The following is a 13,297-nucleotide window of genomic DNA, read 5'->3' on the forward strand; positions in this document are numbered from 1 at the left end:
GGGGAAAATAGATGGAAAATTTGCATTCATGTGTTCCGATTTCACGAGCCATGAACGCGAGTATACCTTTCGGAGGGTAATAAGCAAAATAGCGCAAACACGGTGTTGTTTCGTTAACTACATTTGCCTGCTGAATGGATGTGATGGTAAAATGATAGATAGTGTTTCAGTCATTTCGTTTCACGTTCGATTTGGTGTAATTCAATTGCTGTTCGGCTAAATCAGCGCGATGAGCGATTAAACTGAAGCGCCGATTAAAAAAATGAAGCGAACGAGGCGTGAAATATGAGCAGAGCTGTGAAGAAATTGCAAATTTATTTAAAAAAAATCGAATGACTCTTTCAGAGGAGCCATTGAATAAACGCAACAATAACACAATATTGACTATAAAATTGAAGAGTAGGAAACCTGGAACGATGAGACAGCATCAATAAATATTTGTGTTCCAAAACACCAACTCATCTATCGCGTTCGAATCGACAACTGCAGAACTGATAGAATTCACGCGATGTCACGGAACCGTGTGAACCATTTCATCTCACCCCGAGCTTAAGCCACCAAGAAGGCGCCAAAAAAAAAAGGTAGACCAAACGACCACCCACCAAGTAGAAGGGTGAGGGGTTATAACCAAATTTATGATGTTTGCCGTCTCATCCGTGGCAACGCCACGAAATTTGATGTGTCCAGAGCCTGATCTCGCACAATCGAAAAAAAGGAATCAAGCTAAACATGCGATGCTGGGATATGGATGGATGAGAAGATGGTGATATTTCCACTCGCGCTATAAATCATCCGTCGGAATCGTCTAATGAGGACGTGTCGATGACGGGTCGACTTGTCGATTTGATTGGATCCGGTCGGGCGTCATTAGCGCTTCGAGATAGGTATCTGGATTGGTGGTGTTTTCCGAACTAAAACGGGAACTGAAGGTGAAGGTGCCGAATTTGTAATGCCAAAGTGCGAAGTCAAACTATGTCGGATACAACAGCGAATGGATATGGAAAACGCATTATAATGTTGCAATATGTAATAACATAACTTTGAACGATTTTATAATTTACTCTTTTTATCTAACCATCTCGCATCCCTGACATGATGTCCCGTTAACGCACTCGTCCAGCCTCCTGGATAATGAGTTCGCCGTGGAGTGTTGCGCCAGTTAATGATTCATTATCCTTCTCCATACCAAAGTTACCAACCATCCGTTTTGTCCTGGATATTGCCAGTTTTCCAATCGTGCCAGCGGTAAAGCCAATGTCACGAAACCTAATTTTTTCTTTTATTTTTACTGTAAATTTTTACCCCAAACGGGTATGACACTAATTTTGCTTTTCCCAAATTAAGAATAAGTTTTACAATTTTCATGATTCCGACAAATTTCTCAGCAATCGATGAATGATAGTTTTCGAAATACAAACAAAACAAAACAAAATTAAGTACCGTTTTGTCTCAAATTCCGAACACTTAAGGTCATTAAACAGTGTCTCATTACTCAAAATGGTACTTTTTCGCGAAATTAATTCGATTTTTGGATACAACAGAGCATTTTTTGATGTAGGACTACGTCTTACATTAAGGGTGCCGAATAAGAAAACAGGTCACGTTTTTATGAAATAAAGTTAACGTTAATAACTATTTTTGCTGCGAACGGATTTTAACGATTTGCATACCAATCGAATCAGAAACTTTCTAAGATTTGTTTGATATGCTATACATTACAATTCCATAGTCTGTATACGGTTTAAATTGATGAACATTGGAAGTATTTCCATTTTCCCATACATTTGTTCTGTCCATTTGTGTGCTTTCCCGAACAGAGCTGTCAATATCGAGCAACTTATGCAGCCGCTAGAATATAAACAGTCGGAGAGGAATGAATCGTTGGATTTAAAGTCTCCGTAAATAAAGGAAAAGAAGAAGAAGAAAAAGAAGAATAGAAACAACGAAGGGGGAAAGCGAAAAGGGAATGTTTGCGAAGTAAGTAAGCTGTCGCTAGCGTATAAGTATTGCATCTTCTCTGAGGAAAACTCTTAGAACCTTTCTACGCCCGAAACAACAAATGTCACTTATTCTGCTCGTTTGGTGTTTTTTTTGTTTCCCCCTCGAGCAGTGAACGCTAGCGAATATTTCACTTGAAATTTATCACTGCAACTGTGTGCATCTGTTAGACGCGTGCTTGATGCTTGTTGAATGGCGATGCACGGAAGATGACTCTCGGTAAATACTCAGTACAATGCGTACATTAATATAAAGAAACAAATTGCGACATATGACCAATTAGTGTATTGTTCTCGTAAAGGTAAGAAAGAATCGTTGCTTCTCGAAATAAATCTACAAAACCACGCGATCCATTAAACCAATTAAACCAACCATTAAACTAACAAATTTCAATAAAAAAGATTGCGTAGTCCTACATCCCAAGCGGTCGTGCCTCGGATACAACTCCTCGATTTTTTCATTTGACTTCAAAAACAGTTATTAACAAATATATTTTCATGGTGAAAAACTAAAAACAACATTAATCACATTAGTCTCAAATTCCGAACACTGTTTATGTCATTGATTCATATTTCGAACACTTTTGTGTCAAATTCCGAACAGAAAAAATGCATTTTTTTTCAAATTCATAACTTTTGAACTACTGGACCGATTCAGATGATCAATATATCAAATTAAAGCGAATTAGCTAATTTTTTTTGAAAAATATTTTACTCGCAAAAAATTGGATTTTGTGTTCGTAATTATTGATTGTGTGCGTTTCCATAACATATCCAAGAATCAGAGATGTGTTTTTTTATCGTTTTTTGGGTTATTATTTTTGAAAGTAAACATGATTTAGTCTTATTCCTATGCGACTAGACGAAATCTATGCAAATAGGATTCCAGTTTATATATAGTATACTAGCTGACCCGGCAAACTTCGTCCCGCCCAACATTTTTTTTGTTATCAATACCTTCAAACATTCACGTTTTCTTACTATGAGCAAGTTCATGGGTCCAATCGCAGAACTGTTCATTGATTGATCTTCTAATCGACACGGTTGAATTTACTTTTTACTATAAAATTCCTAGTATTTCTAACAAAACTCATCATTATAATATCAGATTATTTTCAGACACAATTCTCGTACAAGATTTTTTAACCACTTGCAAATAACATGATTCTCCGTTACATGGAATAAATGTTTTATACAGAAAATATGATAGAATGAAGGCAGCCCTAAATCGGACAATTCCTTCCTTGAGTTCTGCTCTTATCAACACATTCAGCGATACTCTTTTATTTGTATAGACAGAAGAAGATATAGGAGTGCGTTTAATCACATTGAAATCCATTTCCAGTTTCGAACAAAGATGAATTTCGCTAGTGCAAACATCAAATGGACTAACAGCCCTTGTCACTATTTGATTGTAGAACATATGGGAATTTAATATTCCAAATTTTCCCTTTTTCCTTCAGCGTTTTCCAAAAAATTTCAATTGCCATGTTTGGTTGGAATATTTTTGGTTGAAATATTTGTAATATTTTCATGGGACCCCCTCTCCATTCCAGAGGAGGGAGGGGTATCATACCATCATAGAAACATTTCTCATACCCAAAAACCCTCACATCCCAAATTGTGCTTGATTAGTTCCCGAATTATGCAGAAGTTTGTGTTTGTGTGCCCCCTGTAATTTGTGTTTCATTTGTATGGCAACTAGCTCATTGACTTCAATTTAATACGTCGATCATCCAAATCTGTTCGGTAGTTCAAAAGTTAAGTTATGTTATTTTTTAGACCATCGATTAACTTTGATTAATTATAATTCAAAAACGGAAAAGAACACATCTCTGATTTCTGGATATGTTATGAAAAAGCTTGTAACCTGATTTCCAGGTTCCTTGGCGACAGATTGAGGAAGTCCGTCGATTGCCATATAAGTACATCACACTTACACAACAGAACAACAGAACAGAACATACCTTGGCTGGGGCAAGCTGGGAAGAGAATCAGTAGTGGTCAGTGGGTATAACTTCATCTTCTCTACTCTCTCTAGAGAACTGGAACCCAAGAAGGAAGCTGGTCACTCAATTTCGTGGATATAAACGGAGCCAGTGTAGAAAGAGGAGCTCTCTTATTTGCTGGATCAAAATTGGAAAAACCGGCATGCTGCGCGCGCACCCAATGGCTGACCAGCTAACATCAGCCTTCTTCCATCCTGGCCACGTTCCGTTCCGTTCATCGAAGAGAGGATCACATACCCAGCCCAGCCCGATTGGAGACACACTACACAGACATACATACACTGATACACTTTACATGAATTTCAAATAAATATTGTAAGTACATTTAAAACCCTTGTCATCATTTGTATGGTATCGCACAGCTTTCCCTTTTGTGTGGAGTGACGTAGGAAATCATCAACGGTTCCCTAGACTTCGAACCTGGACGTCGTCTCGAAGAGGGCACCTGGGTCGAGTGACCAGGTTCTTCGCGACGCCCGAACAATTTATAATTTTTTTTGTCTCCATCTCATGCGCTTCCGGGCAAGGAGGTGACAAGCTTTCAAGAAAAAATATAATAAAATATAGCGCCCTTGGTCTCGTGACCATGAAAACTATAAAAGAAAACAAATTCGTATTACGAAAATTAAATTAAATTTCTGCAATGGCATATTTTCAAAAAAAGATTTAGCTTTAATTTGATATGTCGATGATTTTTGGAAAAAAAATGAGAAAAAAATGAGTTTTTGGGCCATCTAAAATGAAAATCGTCATCCTCCAAAAAAAAAAAGAAAATAAAAGCGGGTCTAATATTTTGCGATGAAGAACAAAACTATCACTGTTCGCGGAAATCGGAGAACTTCTATATCGAGTTGGCATGGATCCAATCAGTATATATATCCAATATAGTACTGTATAATATAACTGTATAATCCAATCAGTATATAATCGAGTCCGACCTGTTACTTCAGGACCCCGGTTTTGTAATTGTAGTTTTAGTTGAAAACCTTATTGAGAAAATCAATTTTACTCTCGTTGGTTTGCGCCTGCGACCCGCGTTTTGCAAGGAAAGCGTTTATTTGTTAACAAATGGTCTTTTTATATTTTTTTTTCCAAAATATATGTTTTTATCAAGGCTCATATGGCGTTAGCCTGACGGGGCCGGAGTTCAATATTTTGACAGTTTTTCTTATTATCTATGTTAGTAATATGTAACCGATTACTCGCGGTCGGCTCGAGGTTAATATTACAAGTGATCTCGTAATTGGGATGTTGCTGTCTCCAATGCTCTGTACGTGTGCCCGACACGGGATACTTCCTATTCGGATGCAGCTGACCATTAATCAGCAACTCCCCCCTAGTATGTACCCCATATCTAGCGTGGTGCGTCTTCTCGACTCGAGGAATCCAGGATAGAATGGTCACTAGCCGGCGCAATCATCAGCTCGTGTAGAGTTGTCATGAGCGGTACAATCTTTGGCTCTTGTTGAATCATCAGTGGACTGCACAACCTTTGGCCCGTGTATCTGTAAAGAGTGTGTGTATGTATTGCCGCGACTAAGTAAAAGTTTATAGATCGGATAGGAGGGATATGAAACAAGGACAGAACGAAGGAAACATCATTAAACGTTGACATCGGCGTTTCTGAGGAACAGGTATAGATGAAGCAGAAGATCAGGATCACGGCTACCTAAGATATCCCGGACGGGGATAACCGATTGTCTGCCTTGTGCTCTCAGTGCTCTAGAGAGCTGAGAGCGAGCAGCATGGAACCGGATACACGACCAGACAACAAGACAATATATTTTATATTGTTGCTCCAGAATTGGACTGTCCTTGTACCCCAATTTGTGAACTATCGTTGTATTTGCCTGAAAATAGTGTGTTCAAACATTTTCTGTTCGGAGTTTCATTCATGCGTCGAAACTTGATTCAAATTACGAACAAAACTTTAACACTAATTTTAATGAAGATTTCTGCATAAACGATTTTTTTTAACAATTTATAGTAGATTCGTAACGAGATTCTTACCGAACGAAAACAGCAAACAAAATAGTTAAAACAACTACAAAAATTGAAAATTAACGATGCTTTTTTTCTACAGAATTTGCTAATGCAAACATTTTATCATTGGGTTTCATAGTCATTTTTTTTTGCAAATGCTTAGTATTATAAATTAAAGACAGGATCGATACCTGTAAATCATTTTAAACTGAAGCCTATAAACCAATGTCAAGGTTTTTGTCATGCAATTATTTATAACATTAAAGTTCAGTAAATTCTCATTTTAAAATGATGTGTTCGGAATTTGAATCATACGTCGAAACTCGATTCAAATTCCGAACACTACTTCAATACTAATTTTAATGAATATTTCTGCACAAAATATCATTTTGTTTTTATCCATTTATTATAGTCTCTTACCTTTTCTAGCACTTAGTATAAAAACAGCAAACAAGATAGTTGTATTAGAGGCGAACGAACTGCAAAGTTTAAAGCCTCTTAAAAACAAAGTAGAAGAAGAAGATAGTTGAAAAAATTACAAAAACTGAAAAATTTACGATGTTTGTCTTTTACGGTATTTGCTAACGCAAAAAAATTATCATTGTTTTTGAAAGTCACTTTTTTACAAATGCTTAATATTATAAATTATAGGCTATATCGATAGCTGTAAATGATGTTGAAATGAATCCTATAACCCAAAGAATGCCCAGGCTTTTATTATTCTGTCATTTATAACATTGAAGTTCAGTAAATTACCATTTAAAATGAAGTGTTCGGAATTTGAATCTTACATAGAAACTTGATTCAAATTCCGAACACTACTTCAATACTAATTTTGATGAATATTTCTGCATAAAATATCTTTTTTTTTCATCCATCTATTGTAGATTCTTACCTTTTCTAGCACTTAACATGAAAAAAAGCAAACAAAATTGTTGAAACAACTACAAAAACAAAAACTGAAAATATAACGATGCTTGTTTTTTACACAATTTGCTAACGCAAGCATTTTATCTTTGGTTTTGACTGTCACTTTTTTGCAAATGTTTAATATTATAAATTATAGGCTGAATCAATGTCTGTAAATGATGTTAAAATGTAGCATCCACCTCAAAGAATGTCAGGGCTTTGATTATTGAATTATTTATAACATTAAAGTGTAGTAAATTTACATTCTTAAATGAAGTGTTCGGAATTTGAGACTGTTCGGAATATGAGACAAAACGGTAGTCGAACAGGAACGAAAGCTATGCGAGGAAGTTATGCAGCCATTCCATGTCAAATTTTGTCGTAATTTTGTTCTTTATCGCAAAACATTAGACCCGTATTTTTTTTCATTATTAGGGTTCCCATTTCCATTTTAAGGTGGTCCGAAAAATCATTTTTTCCATTTTTGTCCCAAAAATGATTTTTTTTTCAAAAAGTCATAACTTTTGAACCACTGAACCGATTTAGATTATCGACATATCAAATTGAAGCCAATGAGCCTTCTATTGAAAAATTTTTGAAACTTGTAAAAAAAATTTTTTTCTCGTAATTATTGATTGTAGTGCTGAGACGAACCAGCCCAGGAGGCTGAAAGTCTCAAAAGTAAAGAATTAAAAAAAATTGATTGTAATGGTTCTTCATTGTTTCCATGACTTTGAACTAGAGGGCGCTATATATTTTTTATATTTTTTCTTGAAAGCTGAGGATTGTTTTGCACCACATATCTCGATATCAGAGATGCTTTTTTTTTCGTGTTTGAGATATGATTTTTCAAAGTTAACCGATGGTTCGAAAAAACATTTTCCCCCTTTTTTCCACCACTTCTGCACTACTGAACCGATTCAGATGATAGACATATCAAATTGAAACTTATGAGTTTGTTTTCTTTGAAAAAATGAAAAAAAACCAATTTCCGTTTTTTAAATTATCGATTGAGTTAGTTTTTCATAGTTTTCTCGGCGCTATATTTTTTTTCTGGAATGCTGAGGTTGTTATTTTTCGTTTTTGAGTTATTATTTTGCAAATGGCCTGCTCGGGTATGCAGGTAAAAAATGCCCCCAAACCAAATCACCTGCTCTATGGAAAATATTGTATATGGTACTAAATAAGATATTTTGACTAATCTTTTGAACCCGTATGAGGTTCAACATTGGATCTATGGTAAAAAAAACACGTACTTTTCAATGCTTTTCACGCCATTCTTGATAGCTTCGAGATAAAAATTTTAAGAAAATGCTGGCTGCCATACAAATGAAATATAAGTTTCTGCATAACTTTAGAACTAATTAAGTAAATAGAGTCAAATTTGGCATGTGGAGGTTTTAGGGGGCAATAAATTTTTCTATGGTGGTTTGATACTCCTGAATAATATGGTGGTTTGATAGTTCTGGACTGAATAATTCCAGAACTAATCAAGCAAATGGAATCAAATTTGGTACACAGAGGTTTCGAGGATCGATAAACGTTCCTATGGTGGTTCGACACTCCTTCCCCCTCTCTAAGGGGAGGCCACTATACAAATTTCTGCATAACTCGAAAACTAATCAATCAAATGGAGCCAAGATTTGCAGTTGAATGTTTCAGGGGGCACGAAACGTTTCTATGGTGAATAGACACTCCCCCTCCCTCTCTAAAAGGGGGATCTGTCATACAAATGAAGCATAAATTTCTGCATAACTCGAGAACCAATCAAGCAAATCGAGCCAAATTTGGTATGTGGAGGTTTTAGGGGGCACAAAACGTGTCTAAGGTGAATGGACATTCCTCCTCTCTCTCTAGAGGGGGGGGGGGGGCTGCATTCAAGGCGTGTTATTTGGCATACAAATTTCAATTGAGTACTAATAAAAATGACGCAAGTAATACTACGTTGAGACGGCGAAGTTCTCCTAGGAACGTTAGTGCCATTTAAGAAGAAGAAGAAGATGTTCTACAATTACATAGTGACAAGCGTTGTTAGTCCATTTGATGTTTGTGCTAACGAAATTGAGTTTTGTTCAATAGTGGAAATGTATTTTAGTGTGGTTTATATTTCTCTATTGGGCGAAGCTCCGGCGCGTTGGGCGGGTTCATTTCCTTTGGCACGAAGGTGATCCCGTTGGCTTCGTACCACTCCAACACGTCCTTTGAATAGTGGCACGAAGCGAGATCCGGCCAGAAGATGGTCGGGCCCTCGTGCTGCTTCAATAGTGGTAGTAAGCGCTTCTGTAGGCACTCCTTAAAGTAAACCTGCCCGTTTACCGTGCCGGTCATCACGAAGGGGGCGCTCCGCTTTCCGCAAGAGCAGATCGCTTGCCACACCATGTACTTTTTGGCAAACTTGGATAGTTTCTGCTTGCGAATCTCCTCCGGAACGCTGAATTTGTCCTCTGCGGAGAAGAACAACAGGCCCGGCAGCTGACGAAAGTCCGCTTTGACGTAGGTTTCGTCGTCCATTACCAGGCAATGCGGCTTCGTCAGCATTTCGGTGTACAGCTTCCGGGCTCGCGTCTTCCCCACCATGTTTTGCCTTTCGTCGCGGTTAGGAGCCTTCTGAACCTTGTATGTACGCAGGCCCTCCCGCTGCTTGGTCCGCTGGACGAATGAACTTGACAAATTCAGCTTATTGGCGACATCCCGGACCGAACTTCTCGGATCACGTCTAAACTGCTTAACTACGCGCTTGTGATCTTTTTCACTGACGGAGCATCCGTTTTTGCCGTTCTTCACTTTCCGGTCGATGGTTAGGTTCTCGAAGTATCGTTTTAGTACTCTGCTGACCGTGGATTGGACGATTCCCAGCATCTTACCGATGTCCTGATGTGACAACTCCGGATTCTCGAAATGAGTGCGCAGGATTAATTCACGACGCTCTTTTTCGTTCGACGACATTTTTCCAAATTTACGAAAAATTGACAGTGAAGCATGGCCAACGTGATCTATAGTGGAGGCGATCTGGCGTAGTGGTAACATCCATGCCTCTCACGCTAAAGGTCACGAGTTCAATTCTCACTCCCGACATTCTTCCAAAAATGGAAGTAAAAGTGACGAACCAGCCAAATGAGTTGAAAGTCACTATAATACAGAAAAAAAAAACGTGATCTATACACTCTTATCTGATTATAAGCGAAAGCTGAAGATATAATTCCTAAAAATTAAATTTCTACAGCGTTTTTTCCGTGATGCAATTTGATGTGACACACCCTTTAGACTAGTTTCGGATGACGATAAAAACAAACTAGAAAAGATAATTCAATTTTCCTCAAAACCTGCGTTTATGATGCCTTCTACATAAAATCCAGATGGAACGACTGAAGGTGCTGGTAAGAACATTTTTTCAGGCGATGTACAACGTCGCCGTCATTATGGATGACAGAACCGACATGACGCTCGTTACGAAGAGTATGGTAGGGCGGGGCTAGTTGGTCATAGGGGTAAGTTGGTCAGTGATGAAATCTTGGAATCTGAGCGTCCAAAAAATTTGCGATCTATGGATGAAAAATAGCGAATTTCTGATACAAAAAAATAAGCAAATTGGGAAAACTTTTTTATTAAGTAGGTTAAAAAATACGGACATGGTTCCGATTTTGCCAAAAAATCATTCACGGTTTGCGCATTATAAAATGTGTTCTAAAACTGGTTAATAACCATAAAAAAAATCGGCTCAAACTTAAAACAAAGGTTTATTGTACGTATTAGCTTTAAGTGTTAATGGAAATCGCTTTTAAAATTATTTTTATTGAATTTTCGTGAATATTATTTTTCATATATAGAGGGGCTAGTTGGTCACACAAATTGTTCGTTTGAGAGCAATGCATATACAATTTCCAGGTATGCCGTGTTTCATTACGCAAGTTTTAAACAAATATAGAAAGCATATGTTTTTACTGCTAAACCCAGTGTATTTCGAACGAGACAACCACCATACAAACCACTTGCAATATAATTGTCATTTATATTTTTTGTTGTAAAATTTTCATTAAATATAATAAACGCTGACATTGAATATCAGAACTCACAATAATGCATTGAGTAATGTAGCATACTTGGAGGCTATTTATATATATTTTGGAGCGAACGGTACAAATGTCATCAAAACAAATGCAAGCAGTTGTGCGTCGCAGGGATGCCAGGTAATTTTTTTTCAAAAGTCTCGACATGTTACGAGAAAATGTCTTCATCATAATATCGGAGGAAAGTTATACGAAACAAAAACGGAACTGTGATAACTCTTTTTGTTTATTTCAGCTTTGAAATGTTGGTTGTAACTCAAACCATATCCATGAAACTAATTGTGGAAAAGATATGTAACCGGAAAACCTTCGATTTATGAAGTGGTCGTTTGAAAGTTAATCTTTAAAATAAGAGAAATTTAATGTCACAATCATTCAAATTTTCAAGCGCAAATGAACTACTGTCTTCTAGAGACAATATGTATTCAGATCGCTTCGTTCGCTGAGACTAAAGCCCTACTTTTTTTGATGATATTTTCGGCCAATAGTTAGAATTTCATAGAAATAATATCTTTTAAAAATTCATGTACGCTATCATACTGAAATGTCTTAACATATTTCATAATGTCTTCAAAATGTCTTCACAAAATTAAATGTCTTCAAAATGAAGACATGTCTTCAAACCTGGCATCTCTGGTTCACCACAAAGTTGAAGAAAGACGAAATCGCTAGAAAAGATTGTCTGACTAATTTTCAACGATGATAACTTGAAATTTTCATTAATTTGTTTTTTTACTTGCTACATGATATTAGTTAACTGTTTTTGTTTTGATTTAATTGGTTAATTTATAATGAAGGAAACTTCATTATAAATTAATCAACTTATTATTTGCTCAAAAATAACATGCCTATTATTGACCAATTAACCCCGTGTGTGGGGTTAATTGGTCAATTTATTCTGAAATATAGAGACTTCAAATAAAAGAAAAATGTCAATTAACTGATTCTCTGGTTACTTTCCATTGTGATACATAACATTCTAACGCAAAACTTCGTACTGCAAAGTTATAACCAAATATATTCAAAAATGACCAACTAGCCCCGCCCTACCCTACCACCCTTTATGTGTTATATCTCGAATTTGCGCACGCCAGTGAATGGACAATCGCGCCAGTGAAATGAGAAAAGCTGAGGAAGCTGCACGACGTATTCCGATTCCAGGTGTTGAAGGTGCAGCGGTGAGGAAACAAGCCATTTTGTTAAATTTTTAAATTAGTTTTCAACCTTAACATATGTTGTTGACTGCTCGCTGGCTAGAGCAATAGACGGATTTAATGCCAACTCGTCTTAAAAGTTAGCAGCATCGCATCAGATAGCAGTAACACGTTGTGGGTGTAAAGACATTGGTCATTTAAGCATCTTTGCATACTTGAAATTTTGGAAAAAAAATTAGACTATTTTTTGAAAAGGGCCAAATTTTTTTTCTTGTTTTTTTAAACTCAAAAACTATAATATTTGCAAAATTCTGGTCAAAGGATGAAATATAGGAAATTGTTTAAATTTGCAATAAAAAACTCCAAAAAATTTAAAAAATAAAACTAAATTTTTTTTTTAAATTTAAATTAATTTTTCTCAAAAATGTCTTTTTTAAATTTTCAGAAAAAATATGTAAATAGCCCTTATAATTTCCAACAAGTCATCCATACATCCGAAGATGGGCACTTTTACAGGGAAAAAGTTTTTCTAACAACAATTTTGGTTTTTATAAAGGAAGATCTACTGCCACAAATCTGTTAGAATTTGTATCCTATTCTCTTGCGGTAATGGATAGAGGCAACGTTGTCGAGACTCTTTATACAGACTTCAGCAAGGCTTTCGACAGAGTAGATATTCCAATGCTTATTTTCAAGCTCCAACGTATGGGAGTAACTGGAACTTTATTGAAGTGGGTAGAATCTTACCTCACCAATAGAACACAGTTTGTTCGCTTTAGAGGAAAAATCTCTAATCCAGCGAATGTCACATCCGGAGTTCCACAAGGTTCTCACTTAGGCCCTTTAATTTTCATCCTATTCGTAAATGATGTGTCACTAGTATTAACTAACCTCAACATTCTAATATATGCTGATGATATGAAATTGTACATGGAAGTAACCAAATGTAGTGACCTTGTGATCTTCAAACAAGAAGTAGATGTTTTCTTCGAATGGTGCGTGTGAAAAGTCTTTTAGATATTAATGTGAAAACATGTAATATTATATCGTATACGCGAAAACATGAAACTTATGACTTCATATGTTCTCTAGGATTTGAAACTGTAGAGAGATGCGTCAAAATTAGAGATTTAGGTATAATTCTTGGTTCGAAACTCACTTTTGGCGAACATTACAAT

The sequence above is a fragment of the Toxorhynchites rutilus genome, chromosome 3, assembly GCF_029784135.1.
Source record: "Toxorhynchites rutilus septentrionalis strain SRP chromosome 3, ASM2978413v1, whole genome shotgun sequence".
Classification (NCBI taxonomy): domain Eukaryota; kingdom Metazoa; phylum Arthropoda; class Insecta; order Diptera; family Culicidae; genus Toxorhynchites; species Toxorhynchites rutilus.